The sequence below is a fragment of the Hippocampus zosterae genome, chromosome 10 (assembly GCF_025434085.1).
Source record: "Hippocampus zosterae strain Florida chromosome 10, ASM2543408v3, whole genome shotgun sequence".
NCBI lineage: Eukaryota > Metazoa > Chordata > Actinopteri > Syngnathiformes > Syngnathidae > Hippocampus > Hippocampus zosterae.
This window is the reverse complement of record NC_067460.1, coordinates 9,697,695-9,713,198: the sequence shown is the minus strand read 5'-3', so window position 1 is coordinate 9,713,198 and position 15,504 is coordinate 9,697,695. Positions and strand designations below refer to the sequence as shown.

General features: G+C 45.7%; 1 protein-coding gene, 1 long non-coding RNA gene and 7 other non-coding genes across 10 annotated transcripts in view; 1 reads left to right on the top strand and 8 right to left on the bottom strand.

The window, feature by feature from the left end:
* LOC127608740 (V-set and transmembrane domain-containing protein 5) overlaps positions 1 to 15,504 on the top strand; it is a 68,574-nt gene that overhangs the window by 11,657 nt on the left and 41,413 nt on the right. The gene's annotated exons all lie outside the window — the stretch shown is intronic.
* Positions 1 to 15,504, bottom strand: part of LOC127608750 (uncharacterized) — a 59,361-nt gene that overhangs the window by 10,753 nt on the left and 33,104 nt on the right. The window lies entirely within an intron of this gene.
* Positions 2,049 to 2,212, bottom strand: LOC127609541 (U1 spliceosomal RNA). Its single transcript, XR_007964666.1, has one exon. It is a non-coding gene; the product is annotated as a U1 spliceosomal RNA (small nuclear RNA).
* LOC127609508 (U2 spliceosomal RNA) lies at positions 3,067 to 3,256 on the bottom strand. Its single transcript, XR_007964637.1, has one exon. It is a non-coding gene; the product is annotated as a U2 spliceosomal RNA (small nuclear RNA).
* Positions 6,110 to 6,273, bottom strand: LOC127609441 (U1 spliceosomal RNA). Its single transcript, XR_007964573.1, has one exon. It is a non-coding gene; the product is annotated as a U1 spliceosomal RNA (small nuclear RNA).
* On the bottom strand, positions 7,128 to 7,317 carry LOC127609510 (U2 spliceosomal RNA). Its single transcript, XR_007964639.1, has one exon. It is a non-coding gene; the product is annotated as a U2 spliceosomal RNA (small nuclear RNA).
* On the bottom strand, positions 10,868 to 11,031 carry LOC127609438 (U1 spliceosomal RNA). The gene has a single exon (XR_007964570.1). It is a non-coding gene; the product is annotated as a U1 spliceosomal RNA (small nuclear RNA).
* Positions 11,886 to 12,075, bottom strand: LOC127609509 (U2 spliceosomal RNA). The gene has a single exon (XR_007964638.1). It is a non-coding gene; the product is annotated as a U2 spliceosomal RNA (small nuclear RNA).
* On the bottom strand, positions 14,930 to 15,093 carry LOC127609540 (U1 spliceosomal RNA). Its single transcript, XR_007964665.1, has one exon. It is a non-coding gene; the product is annotated as a U1 spliceosomal RNA (small nuclear RNA).

Here is a 15,504-nt window from a genome sequence, read left to right as displayed (position 1 = left end):
ATCTACATCCCCCACCCCCACACCCTCTTTTTCTCCACTACAGATCCACGAACAAGACGTGAGACGGCTCTTCAATCAGCAGAAGATCAAGAAAGCTGCGGGGCCCGACAAAGTGGCCCCCTCCTGCCTGAAAGTCTGCGCTGACCAGCTGGCTCCGGTCTTCACACAAATCTTCAACAGATCCCTGGAGCTGTGTGAGGTCCCATCCTGCTTCAAACAGTCTACCATCATCCCAGTTGCCAAGAAATCGGCAACATCGGAACTGAACGACTATAGGCCCGTCGCCCTGACGTCTGTGGTCATGAAGTCCTTTGAACGCCTTGTGCTGAACCACCTAAAGAACGTCACCGGACCCCTGCTGGACCCTCTCCAGTTTGCCTACCGGGCAAACGGTCTGTGGAAGACGCAGTCAACATAGGTCTGCACTACATCCTCGAGCACCTCGACAGCAGAGGGACCTACGCAATAATTCTGTTTGTGGATTTCAGCTCTGCATTCAACACCGTCATCCCGGAACTCCTCACTCCTAACTTCTCCACCTCGGTGTGTTCCCTACAATCTGCCAGTGGATCCTCAGCTTCTTGACGGAACGGACACAACAGGTGAGACTGGGAGCAACAACATCATCAACACGCACCACCAGCACTGGAGCCCCACAGGGATGTGTCCTCTCTCCACTGCTCTTCTCCCTCTACACAAACGACTGCACCTCAACAAATCCAGCTGTCAAACTCATAAAGTTCGCAGACGACACCACGGTCATCGGTCTTATCAAAGACGGCGACGAGTCTGCGTACCGCCAACAAGTGGAGCAGCTGGAGCTCTGGTGCAGACGACACAAACCTCGGGCTGAACACGCTCAAGACTGTAGAGATGATCGTGGACTTCAGGAAACATTCTTCTCCACAGTTGCCCCTCACACTATCCAACTGCCCTGTGTCAACCGTCGAGACCTTCAAGTTCCTGGGAATCACAGTCTCCCAGGACATGAAGTGGGAAGTCAACACCATCTCCATCCTGAAAAGGGCCCAGCCGAGGATGTACTTCCTGAGGCTGCCGAGGAAGCATGGTCTGCCACAGGAGGTGCTACGACAGTTCTACACGGCAGTCATCGAATCAATCCTGTGTTCTTCCATCACGGTTTGGTTTGGGGCCGCCACAAAAAAGGACAAAATACGACTTCAACGGACAGTTAGGACGGCGGAAAAAATCATTGGCACCGGCCTACCCACTCTTGAGGACTTGCACACTGCAAGGATCAAGACAAGGGCACGGAAAATACTCCTGGATCCCCCGCACCCTGCCCACCATCTTTTCCAGCTACTCCCCTCAGGCAGGCGCTACAGATCCATGCGCACCAAATCCAGCAGACACTTAAACAGCTTCTTCCCTCTAGCCATTAACTCCCTAAACAGTCACTGACGTGGTCACTCTCTTGTACTACAAATACTGCTACTGGTCACTCTAAAATGGTTCAATGATTTTCTGCACCAACTGTACAAACTGTCACCGTATTGTATTCTACCACTGATCACTTTAGCTCTGCTTGATACTTTGCACATTGTCTCACTTACATTACGAAATGCCCTTGCATACCTATTTGTCATGTCCTTGTTTACGATGATACTAATGCAGCGTGTTATACCAGAGACAAATTCCTTGTGTGTTCTACATACTTGGCCAATAAAGATGATTCGGATTCTCAACTGCTAGGTATTGTGGGTCAAGTATGTCCAATAGGAAAGCAGCAATGCAACGTACCCCATTTTCTGCTACCACAATGTTTTAGGTGGACAAATAACCCAATGAGGGATTTCCAGTGACGGAACATAAATGTAGCTGTTATTTTAATTTTGTGATGAAAAGCCATATTTGATCAACATTTGACAGAAAGACTGGAACTCATGCAGCTCTCCTCAACCCACTCACTATATCAGCACCAGCGCCATTTCAACTACTCCGCAACCTTTGTGTGAACCTTATTTGTTGTCAAACTTGTTCACAGAATTAAGATCACAATGATAACAATTTTCCATTGACCAGTGAATCAGGGGAGAGCGCGAACGCAGTCCCCCACTACCAGAAATTATGCAGTCGAGATTCCCACATTTGGGGAATTCGCAGGGGTCAGCACAGCCGGAGTGCAATGGCTGAGCCTCGCCCTGGGTGAACCACCTTCTTGATCATGGTATCTCCCCTGCCAGGTAAGTATGAGTTGTACAAGTCACCAGCCCACAGTCTTCAGCACACACACCATCTTCAGTCACGGGATCCTCTACCAAACGCACATAAACTCACTGGCTGAGGCAACATCCGTAGTACCTTTGGATTGTGTCATGAACTAACCCATTTTAAGTGAGGTCAAAAGAATTTGCAAAAACAATCCCATCATTCATTGCTTCTTTTCGCCCAAGAATGCAAAGCCAGAATCGTCCCTCCCCCCAACAACTCAGTTTGTGTTTCTTTTTGTGGTCAGGAACAGAATTTAATGCTGCTGCCATCTCGCGGTGTTTGTAACACCAAACAATCTTTCGCGACACTTGATTTAAATACATTTTAGATGAGTCAACTACTAATATTTATTAGCACAGTATTAAAAAAATCTACATTCGGAAATGTACGTTTGAATCCTTATCCTTTTATATTGAGCTCTTTGATTGTTTTTATCTTGAAGGCAAAAAAAGAAAAAAATAATCCAGAAAATTTGAGAGACTTGCAACATTTTTAAAATCTCCGGGAAAAAGGACTAGCATTAAGGTTGATTGAGAATCATGTCAATCTCACAAGAGTTACTGCTTCAAAAAATTAGTTGATGGGAGACGCAACTTTCTTGGAATAGGTTCTACCCCACTGAAAAAGATTAACATTCACATTTCAGAAACTTAATCTTTCAAAGATGGATTTTTATCCATCTACAATAATGGACCACATTTTCAAGCTTCACCTTTGAAGTATCAAAACATAAAAAACTTTCATACCAATTCTGATATTACACTTCTAAGTGATGATTACAAGTATGAAAAGACAGCACTTATTTTCATAAGTAATATTGCTATTGACCATCAGAGGGTGTGCACCGTTCCTGGAGGTACTGCAATATCAGGTCGATGCGTGGAGTGGACGGAGCAAGCTCCTATTCCATCTCCCAGTTCCAAAAATCAATTTAATATATGGTCCCCGATAGAGGACGTATCAGATATTAAACTGATAAGAACAGATACTACACTTGATCTTAGCCAAAAGGCCGAGAAGCGATAACTCCGAACTGCCTCAAGGGACAATGTCATTCCCGACAGTGCTGGCTACAGTCATGGTGACAAAAGTCAAATCACCACAAACAAAACGCATTTACACACCAAACAACAATTACAAACAGTTAAGTGATAATGAGGCCAACTGTGTGGTTTGCTAGCCTGCAAATGAAACAAAAGTGAAGCAATACCGATCGGTCGCCCGTGCAGCATTGGGCCTTTCTGACCACAATTTAATCCACTTAATACCTACATACAGACAGAAAGTCAAATGTGCTAACCCGATTATTAAGACTGTGAAAAAATGGACAGATGAAGCAAAGCTAGCTCTACAAGAATGCTTAGATTGCACTGACTGGGGCGTCTTTGAAACTTCAACGGGCACACTGGATGAATACACAGACACTGTAACATCATACATCAGTTTCTGTGAGGACATGTGTGTACCAACGAAGTCCTTCCGCTCCTTCAACAATAACAAGCCATGGTTTACTCCCAAACTCAGGCAACTCAAGAAAGAGAAAGAGGCCGCATTTAGAAGTGGAGATCGGGCACTGTACAAACACGCCCGAAACCAATTGACAAAGGAAATTAACATCGCTAAGAGAAGCTATGCAGAGAGGCTGAAAAGACAGTTCTCTGCTAACGACTCTGCATCTGTGTGGAATGGCCTGAAAGCAATCACTAACTATAGAATGCCATCCTCCCAAACAGTGAACAATAAGGGTCTTGCTAAAGAACTAAACATGTTTTTCTGCCGATTTGAAAAGGACACTCCCATTTCCCACACACACCCACCTCTACCAGAAACTACTCTATCTACATCCCCCACACCCTCTTTTTCTCCACTACAGATCCACGAACAAGACGTGAGACGGCTCTTCAATCAGCAGAAGATCAAGAAAGCTGCGGGGCCCGACAAAGTGGCCCCCTCCTGCCTGAAAGTCTGCGCTGACCAGCTGGCTCCGGTCTTCACACAAATCTTCAACAGATCCCTGGAGCTGTGTGAGGTCCCATCCTGCTTCAAACAGTCTACCATCATCCCAGTTGCCAAGAAATCGGCAACATCGGAACTGAACGACTATAGGCCCGTCGCCCTGACGTCTGTGGTCATGAAGTCCTTTGAGCGCCTTGTGCTGAACCACCTAAAGAACGTCACCGGACCCCTGCTGGACCCTCTCCAGTTTGCCTACCGGGCAAACGGTCTGTGGAAGACGCAGTCAACATAGGTCTGCACTACATCCTCGAGCACCTCGACAGCAGAGGGACCTACGCAATAATTCTGTTTGTGGATTTCAGCTCTGCATTCAACACCGTCATCCCGGAACTCCTCACTCCTAACTTCTCCACCTCGGTGTGTTCCCTACAATCTGCCAGTGGATCCTCAGCTTCTTGACGGGACGGACACAACAGGTGAGACTGGTAGCAACAACATCATCAACACGCACCACCAGCACTGGAGCCCCACAGGGATGTGTCCTCTCTCCACTGCTCTTCTCCCTCTACACAAACGACTGCACCTCAACAAATCCAGCTGTCAAACTCATAAAGTTCGCAGACGACACCACGGTCATCGGTCTTATCAAAGACGGCGACGAGTCTGCGTACCGCCAACAAGTGGAGCAGCTGGAGCTCTGGTGCAGACGACACAACCTCGGGCTGAACACGCTCAAGACTGTAGAGATGATCGTGGACTTCAGGAAACATTCTTCTCCACAGTTGCCCCTCACACTATCCAACTGCCCTGTGTCAACCGTCGAGACCTTCAAGTTCCTGGGAATCACAGTCTCCCAGGACATGAAGTGGGAAGTCAACACCATCTCCATCCTGAAAAGGGCCCAGCCGAGGATGTACTTCCTGAGGCTGCCGAGGAAGCATGGTCTGCCACAGGAGGTGCTACGACAGTTCTACACGGCAGTCATCGAATCAATCCTGTGTTCTTCCATCACGGTTTGGTTTGGGGCCGCCACAAAAAAGGACAAAATACGACTTCAACGGACAGTTAGGACGGCGGAAAAAATCATTGGCACCGGCCTACCCACTCTTGAGGACTTGCACACTGCAAGGATCAAGACAAGGGCACGGAAAATACTCCTGGATCCCCCGCACCCTGCCCACCATCTTTTCCAGCTACTCCCCTCAGGCAGGCGCTACAGATCCATGCGCACCAAATCCAGCAGACACTTAAACAGCTTCTTCCCTCTAGCCATTAACTCCCTAAACAGTCACTGACGTGGTCACTCTCTTGTACTACAAATACTGCTACTGGTCACTCTAAAATGGTTCAATGATTTTCTGCACCAACTGTACAAACTGTCACCGTATTGTATTCTACCACTGATCACTTTAGCTCTGCTTGATACTTTGCACATTGTCTCACTTACATTACGAAATGCCCTTGCATACCTATTTGTCATGTCCTTGTTTACGATGATACTAATGCAGCGTGTTATACCGGAGACAAATTCCTTGTGTGTTCTACATACTTGGCCAATAAAGATGATTCGGATTCTCAACTGCTAGGTATTGTGGGTCAAGTATGTCCAATAGGAAAGCAGCAATGCAACGTACCCCATTTTCTGCTACCACAATGTTTTAGGTGGACAAATAACCCAATGAGGGATTTCCAGTGACGGAACATAAATGTAGCTGTTATTTTAATTTTGTGATGAAAAGCCATATTTGATCAACATTTGACAGAAAGACTGGAACTCATGCAGCTCTCCTCAACCCACTCACTACATCAGCACCAGCGCCATTTCAACTACTCCGCAACCTTTGTGTGAACCTTATTTGTTGTCAAACTTGTTCACAGAATTAAGATCACAATGATAACAATTTGCCATTGACCAGTGAATCAGGGGAGAGCGCGAACGCAGTACCCCACTACCAGAAATCATGCAGTCAAGATTCCCACATTTGGGGAATTCGCAGGGGTCAGCACAGCCGGAGTGCAATGGCTGAGCCTCGCCCTGGGTGAACCACCTTCTTGATCATGGTATCTCCCCTGCCAGGTAAGTATGAGTTGTACAAGTCACCAGCCCACAGTCTTCAGCACACACACCATCTTCAGTCACGGGATCCTCTACCAAACGCACATAAACTCACTGGCTGAGGCAACATCCGTAGTACCTTTGGATTGTGTCATGAACTAACCCATTTTAAGTGAGGTCAAAAGAATTTGCAAAAACAATCCCATCATTCATTGCTTCTTTTCGCCCAAGAATGCAAAGCCAGAATCGTCCCTCCCCCCAACAACTCAGTTTGTGTTTCTTTTTGTGGTCAGGAACAGAATTTAATGCTGCTGCCATCTCGCGGTGTTTGTAACACCAAACAATCTTTCGCGACACTTGATTTAAATACATTTTAGATGAGTCAACTACTAATATTTATTAGCACAGTATTAAAAAAATCTACATTCGGAAATGTACGTTTGAATCCTTATCCTTTTATATTGAGCTCTTTGATTGTTTTTATCTTGAAGGCAAAAAAAGAAAAAAATAATCCAGAAAATTTGAGAGACTTGCAACATTTTTAAAATCTCCGGGAAAAAGGACTAGCATTAAGGTTGATTGAGAATCATGTCAATCTCACAAGAGTTACTGCTTCAAAAAATTAGTTGATGGGAGACGCAACTTTCTTGGAATAGGTTCTACCCCACTGAAAAAGATTAACATTCACATTTCAGAAACTTAATCTTTCAAAGATGGATTTTTATCCATCTACAATAATGGACCACATTTTCAAGCTTCACCTTTGAAGTATCAAAACATAAAAAACTTTCATACCAATTCTGATATTACACTTCTAAGTGATGATTACAAGTATGAAAAGACAGCACTTATTTTCATAAGTAATATTGCTATTGACCATCAGAGGGTGTGCACCGTTCCTGGAGGTACTGCAATATCAGGTCGATGCGTGGAGTGGACGGAGCAAGCCCCTATTCCATCTCCCAGTTCCAAAAATCAATTTAATATATGGTCCCCGATAGAGGACGTATCAGATATTAAACTGATAAGAACAGATACTACACTTGATCTTAGCCAAAAGGCCGAGAAGCGATAACTCCGAACTGCCTCAAGGGACAATGTCATTCCCGACAGTGCTGGCTACAGTCATGGTGACAAAAGTCAAATCACCACAAACAAAACGCATTTACACACCAAACAACAATTACAAACAGTTAAGTGATAATGAGGCCAACTGTGTGGTTTGCTAGCCTGCAAATGAAACAAAAGTGAAGCAATACCGATCGGTCGCCCGTGCAGCATTGGGTCTTTCTGACCACAATTTAATCCACTTAATACCTACATACAGACAGAAAGTCAAATGTGCTAACCCGATTATTAAGACTGTGAAAAAATGGACAGATGAAGCAAAGCTAGCTCTACAAGAATGCTTAGATTGCACTGACTGGGGCGTCTTTGAAACTTCAACGGGCACACTGGATGAATACACAGACACTGTAACATCATACATCAGTTTCTGTGAGGACATGTGTGTACCAACGAAGTCCTTCCGCTCCTTCAACAATAACAAGCCATGGTTTACTCCCAAACTCAGGCAACTCAAGAAAGAGAAAGAGGCCGCATTTAGAAGTGGAGATCGGGCACTGTACAAACACGCCCGAAACCAATTGACAAAGGAAATTAACATCGCTAAGAGAAGCTATGCAGAGAGGCTGAAAAGACAGTTCTCTGCTAACGACTCTGCATCTGTGTGGAATGGCCTGAAAGCAATCACTAACTATAGAATGCCATCCTCCCAAACAGTGAACAATAAGGGTCTTGCTAATGAACTAAACATGTTTTTCTGCCGATTTGAAAAGGACACTCCCATTTCCCACACACACCCACCTCTACCAGAAACTACTCTATCTACATCCCCCACCCCCACACCCTCTTTTTCTCCACTACAGATCCACGAACAAGACGTGAGACGGCTCTTCAATCAGCAGAAGATCAAGAAAGCTGCGGGGCCCGACAAAGTGGCCCCCTCCTGCCTGAAAGTCTGCGCTGACCAGCTGGCTCCGGTCTTCACACAAATCTTCAACAGATCCCTGGAGCTGTGTGAGGTCCCATCCTGCTTCAAACAGTCTACCATCATCCCAGTTGCCAAGAAATCGGCAACATCGGAACTGAACGACTATAGGCCCGTCGCCCTGACGTCTGTGGTCATGAAGTCCTTTGAACGCCTTGTGCTGAACCACCTAAAGAACGTCACCGGACCCCTGCTGGACCCTCTCCAGTTTGCCTACCGGGAAAACGGTCTGTGGAAGACGCAGTCAACATAGGTCTGCACTACATCCTCGAGCACCTCGACAGCAGAGGGACCTACGCAATAATTCTGTTTGTGGATTTCAGCTCTGCATTCAACACCGTCATCCCGGAACTCCTCACTCCTAACTTCTCCACCTCGGTGTGTTCCCTACAATCTGCCAGTGGATCCTCAGCTTCTTGACGGAACGGACACAACAGGTGAGACTGGGAGCAACAACATCATCAACACGCACCACCAGCACTGGAGCCCCACAGGGATGTGTCCTCTCTCCACTGCTCTTCTCCCTCTACACAAACGACTGCACCTCAACAAATCCAGCTGTCAAACTCATAAAGTTTGCAGACGACACCACGGTCATCGGTCTTATCAAAGGCGGCGACGAGTCTGCGTACCGCCAACAAGTGGAGCAGCTGGAGCTCTGGTGCAGACGACACAACCTCGGGCTGAACACGCTCAAGACTGTAGAGATGATCGTGGACTTCAGGAAACATTCTTCTCCACAGTTGCCCCTCACACTATCCAACTGCCCTGTGTCAACCGTCGAGACCTTCAAGTTCCTGGGAATCACAGTCTCCCAGGACATGAAGTGGGAAGTCAACACCATCTCCATCCTGAAAAGGGCCCAGCCGAGGATGTACTTCCTGAGGCTGCCGAGGAAGCATGGTCTGCCACAGGAGGTGCTACGACAGTTCTACACGGCAGTCATCGAATCAATCCTGTGTTCTTCCATCACGGTTTGGTTTGGGGCCGCCACAAAAAAGGACAAAATACGACTTCAACGGACAGTTAGGACGGCGGAAAAAATCATTGGCACCGGCCTACCCACTCTTGAGGACTTGCACACTGCAAGGATCAAGACAAGGGCACGGAAAATACTCCTGGATCCCCCGCACCCTGCCCACCATCTTTTCCAGCTACTCCCCTCAGGCAGGCGCTACAGATCCATGCGCACCAAATCCAGCAGACACTTAAACAGCTTCTTCCCTCTAGCCCAGGCATGTCCAAAGTCCGGCCCGGGGGCCAAATCCGGCCCACGGTCGAATTTCATCCGGCCCTCGACCCCCGTCATAAAATCAATGCCGTCTGGCCCGCAGGTTGGACGCAATGGAACACGTGTTGCATTGACTGAGGTCTCGTAGACTGGTGAGTGATGTTTCATAGAGTACTGCTTCCCTCTAGTGGCTAAATGAGTAATAGCATTCACTAAATGAGTAATAGCATTTAGACACTAGAGGGCATCACTCACGAGTTAACAAGACATCACTCCGTGTTTATATTGACTGATATGTCATATTTCAAATGATCCTTGCAGTTGTGGATATGTGTATTGCTTGATCATTTCCCTGTTGTTCGAGTCAAAGGTTTTGTGACTATTGAAAAGTCATGGTGATACATTTTATGTTTCAAATCAATCAATTTGCACTCAGGAGACTTCTGTTTAAGAAAAAGTCAAGTGAATAAGCAGTTGCATGTGATATACCTGTTTCAAATGAACCAAAAGAAATTCTTAAGATTGTTGAAATTAAAATAAAAATGGAAATGTGAAACAGACTGGCTTACTAAAATTTGTTAGACAATATTGTTGTTCAATGTAAAGAATGTCAGCCAAGGTCGGCCCCCCGACATTTTACCACATAAAATCTGGCCCCCTGGGCAAAAAGTTTGGACACCCCTGCTCTAGCCATTAACTCCCTAAACAGTCACTGACGTGGTCACTCTCTTGTACTACAAATACTGCTACTGGTCACTCTAAAATGGTTCAATGATTTTCTGCACCAACTGTACAAACTGTCACCGTATTGTATTCTACCACTGATCACTTTAGCTCTGCTTGATACTTTGCACATTGTCTCACTTACATTACGAAATGCCCTTGCATACCTATTTGTCATGTCCTTGTTTACGATGATACTAATGCAGCGTGTTATACCGGAGACAAATTCCTTGTGTGTTCTACATACTTGGCCAATAAAGATGATTCGGATTCTCAACTGCTAGGTATTGTGGGTCAAGTATGTCCAATAGGAAAGCAGCAATGCAACGTACCCCATTTTCTGCTACCACAATGTTTTAGGTGGACAAATAACCCAATGAGGGATTTCCAGTGACGGAACATAAATGTAGCTGTTATTTTAATTTTGTGATGAAAAGCCATATTTGATCAACATTTGACAGAAAGACTGGAACTCATGCAGCTCTCCTCAACCCACTCACTATATCAGCACCAGCGCCATTTCAACTACTCCGCAACCTTTGTGTGAACCTCATTTGTTGTCAAACTTGTTCACAGAATTAAGATCACAATGATAACAATTTGCCATTGACCAGTGAATCAGGGGAGAGCGCGAACGCAGTCCCCCACTACCAGAAATCATGCAGTCAAGATTCCCACATTTGGGGAATTCGCAGGGGTCAGCACAGCCGGAGTGCAATGGCTGAGCCTCGCCCTGGGTGAACCACCTTCTTGATCATGGTATCTCCCCTGCCAGGTAAGTATGAGTTGTACAAGTCACCAGCCCACAGTCTTCAGCACACACACCATCTTCAGTCACGGGATCCTCTACCAAACGCACATAAACTCACTGGCTGAGGCAACATCCGTAGTACCTTTGGATTGTGTCATGAACTAACCCATTTTAAGTGAGGTCAAAAGAATTTGCAAAAACAATCCCATCATTCATTGCTTCTTTTCGCCCAAGAATGCAAAGCCAGAATCGTCCCTCCCCCCAACAACTCAGTTTGTGTTTCTTTTTGTGGTCAGGAACAGAATTTAATGCTGCTGCCATCTCGCGGTGTTTGTAACACCAAACAATCTTTCGCGACACTTGATTTAAATACATTTTAGATGAGTCAACTACTAATATTTATTAGCACAGTATTAAAAAAATCTACATTCGGAAATGTACGTTTGAATCCTTATCCTTTTATATTGAGCTCTTTGATTGTTTTTATCTTGAAGGCAAAAAAAGAAAAAAATAATCCAGAAAATTTGAGAGACTTGCAACATTTTTAAAATCTCCGGGAAAAAGGACTAGCATTAAGGTTGATTGAGAATCATGTCAATCTCACAAGAGTTACTGCTTCAAAAAATTAGTTGATGGGAGACGCAACTTTCTTGGAATAGGTTCTACCCCACTGAAAAAGATTAACATTCACATTTCAGAAACTTAATCTTTCAAAGATGGATTTTTATCCATCTACAATAATGGACCACATTTTCAAGCTTCACCTTTGAAGTATCAAAACATAAAAAACTTTCATACCAATTCTGATATTACACTTCTAAGTGATGATTACAAGTATGAAAAGACAGCACTTATTTTCATAAGTAATATTGCTATTGACCATCAGAGGGTGTGCACCGTTCCTGGAGGTACTGCAATATCAGGTCGATGCGTGGAGTGGACGGAGCAAGCCCCTATTCCATCTCCCAGTTCCAAAAATCAATTTAATATATGGTCCCCGATAGAGGACGTATCAGATATTAAACTGATAAGAACAGATACTACACTTGATCTTAGCCAAAAGGCCGAGAAGCGATAACTCCGAACTGCCTCAAGGGACAATGTCATTCCCGACAGTGCTGGCTACAGTCATGGTGACAAAAGTCAAATCACCACAAACAAAACGCATTTACACACCAAACAACAATTACAAACAGTTAAGTGATAATGAGGCCAACTGTGTGGTTTGCTAGCCTGCAAATGAAACAAAAGTGAAGCAATACCGATCGGTCGCCCGTGCAGCATTGGGCCTTTCTGACCACAATTTAATCCACTTAATACCTACATACAGACAGAAAGTCAAATGTGCTAACCCGATTATTAAGACTGTGAAAAAATGGACAGATGAAGCAAAGCTAGCTCTACAAGAATGCTTAGATTGCACTGACTGGGGCGTCTTTGAAACTTCAACGGGCACACTGGATGAATACACAGACACTGTAACATCATACATCAGTTTATGTGAGGACATGTGTGTACCAACGAAGTCCTTCCGCTCCTTCAACAATAACAAGCCATGGTTTACTCCCAAACTCAGGCAACTCAAGAAAGAGAAAGAGGCCGCATTTAGAAGTGGAGATCGGGCACTGTACAAACACGCCCGAAACCAATTGACAAAGGAAATTAACATCGCTAAGAGAAGCTATGCAGAGAGGCTGAAAAGACAGTTCTCTGCTAACGACTCTGCATCTGTGTGGAATGGCCTGAAAGCAATCACTAACTATAGAATGCCATCCTCCCAAACAGTGAACAATAAGGGTCTTGCTAATGAACTAAACATGTTTTTCTGCCGATTTGAAAAGGACACTCCCATTTCCCACACACACCCACCTCTACCAGAAACTACTCTATCTACATCCCCCACACCCTCTTTTTCTCCACTACAGATCCACGAACAAGACGTGAGACGGCTCTTCAATCAGCAGAAGATCAAGAAAGCTGCGGGGCCCGACAAAGTGGCCCCCTCCTGCCTGAAAGTCTGCGCTGACCAGCTGGCTCCGGTCTTCACACAAATCTTCAACAGATCCCTGGAGCTGTGTGAGGTCCCATCCTGCTTCAAACAGTCTACCATCATCCCAGTTGCCAAGAAATCGGCAACATCGGAACTGAACGACTATAGGCCCGTCGCCCTGACGTCTGTGGTCATGAAGTCCTTTGAACGCCTTGTGCTGAACCACCTAAAGAACGTCACCGGACCCCTGCTGGACCCTCTCCAGTTTGCCTACCGGGCAAACGGTCTGTGGAAGACGCAGTCAACATAGGTCTGCACTACATCCTCGAGCACCTCGACAGCAGAGGGACCTACGCAATAATTCTGTTTGTGGATTTCAGCTCTGCATTCAACACCGTCATCCCGGAACTCCTCACTCCTAACTTCTCCACCTCGGTGTGTTCCCTACAATCTGCCAGTGGATCCTCAGCTTCTTGACGGAACGGACACAACAGGTGAGACTGGGAGCAACAACATCATCAACACGCACCACCAGCACTGGAGCCCCACAGGGATGTGTCCTCTCTCCACTGCTCTTCTCCCTCTACACAAACGACTGCACCTCAACAAATCCAGCTGTCAAACTCATAAAGTTCGCAGACGACACCACGGTCATCGGTCTTATCAAAGACGGCGACGAGTCTGCGTACCGCCAACAAGTGGAGCAGCTGGAGCTCTGGTGCAGACGACACAAACCTCGGGCTGAACACGCTCAAGACTGTAGAGATGATCGTGGACTTCAGGAAACATTCTTCTCCACAGTTGCCCCTCACACTATCCAACTGCCCTGTGTCAACCGTCGAGACCTTCAAGTTCCTGGGAATCACAGTCTCCCAGGACATGAAGTGGGAAGTCAACACCATCTCCATCCTGAAAAGGGCCCAGCCGAGGATGTACTTCCTGAGGCTGCCGAGGAAGCATGGTCTGCCACAGGAGGTGCTACGACAGTTCTACACGGCAGTCATCGAATCAATCCTGTGTTCTTCCATCACGGTTTGGTTTGGGGCCGCCACAAAAAAGGACAAAATACGACTTCAACGGACAGTTAGGACGGCGGAAAAAATCATTGGCACCGGCCTACCCACTCTTGAGGACTTGCACACTGCAAGGATCAAGACAAGGGCACGGAAAATACTCCTGGATCCCCCGCACCTTGCCCACCATCTTTTCCAGCTACTCCCCTCAGGCAGGCGCTACAGATCCATGCGCACCAAATCCAGCAGACACTTAAACAGCTTCTTGCCTCTAGCCATTAACTCCCTAAACAGTCACTGACGTGGTCACTCTCTTGTACTACAAATACTGCTACTGGTCACTCTAAAATGGTTCAATGATTTTCTGCACCAACTGTACAAACTGTCACCGTATTGTATTCTACCACTGATCACTTTAGCTCTGCTTGATACTTTGCACATTGTCTCACTTACATTACGAAATGCCCTTGCATACCTATTTGTCATGTCCTTGTTTACGATGATACTAATGCAGCGTGTTATACCGGAGACAAATTCCTTGTGTGTTCTACATACTTGGCCAATAAAGATGATTTGGATTCTCAACTGCTAGGTATTGTGGGTCAAGTATGTCCAATAGGAAAGCAGCAATGCAACGTACCCCATTTTCTGCTACCACAATGTTTTAGGTGGACAAATAACCCAATGAGGGATTTCCAGTGACAGAACATAAATGTAGCTGTTATTTTAATTTTGTGATGAAAAGACATATTTGATCAACATTTGACAGAAAGACTGGAACTCATGCAGCTCTCCTCAACCCATTCACTGTATCAGCACCAGCGCCATTTCAACTACTCCGCAACCTTTGTGTGAACCTTATTTGTTGTCAAACTTGTTCACAGAATTAAGATCACAATGATAACAATTTGCCATTGACCAGTGAATCAGGGGAGAGCGCGAACGCAGTCCCCCACTACCAGAAATTATGCAGTCGAGATTCCCACATTTGGGGAATTCGCAGGGGTCAGCACAGCCGGAGTGCAATGGCTGAGCCTCGCCCTGGGTGAACCACCTTCTTGATCATGGTATCTCCCCTGCCAGGTAAGTATGAGTTGTACAAGTCACCAGCCCACAGTCTTCAGCACACACACCATCTTCAGTCACGGGATCCTCTACCAAACGCACATAAACTCACTCAGACTCACTGGCTGAGGCAACATCCGTAGTACCTTTGGATTGTGTCATGAACTAACCCATTTTAAGTGAGGTCAAAAGAATTTGCAAAAACAATCCCATCATTCATTGCTTCTTTTCGCCCAAGAATGCAAAGCCAGAATCGTCCCTCCCCACAACAACTCACTTTGTGTTTCTTTTTGTGGTCAGGAACAGAATCTAATGCTGCTGCCATCTCGCGGTGTTTGTAACACCAAACAATCTTTCGCGACACTTGATTTAAATACATTTTAGATGAGTCAACTACTAATATTTATTAGCACAGTATTAAAAAAATCTACATTCGG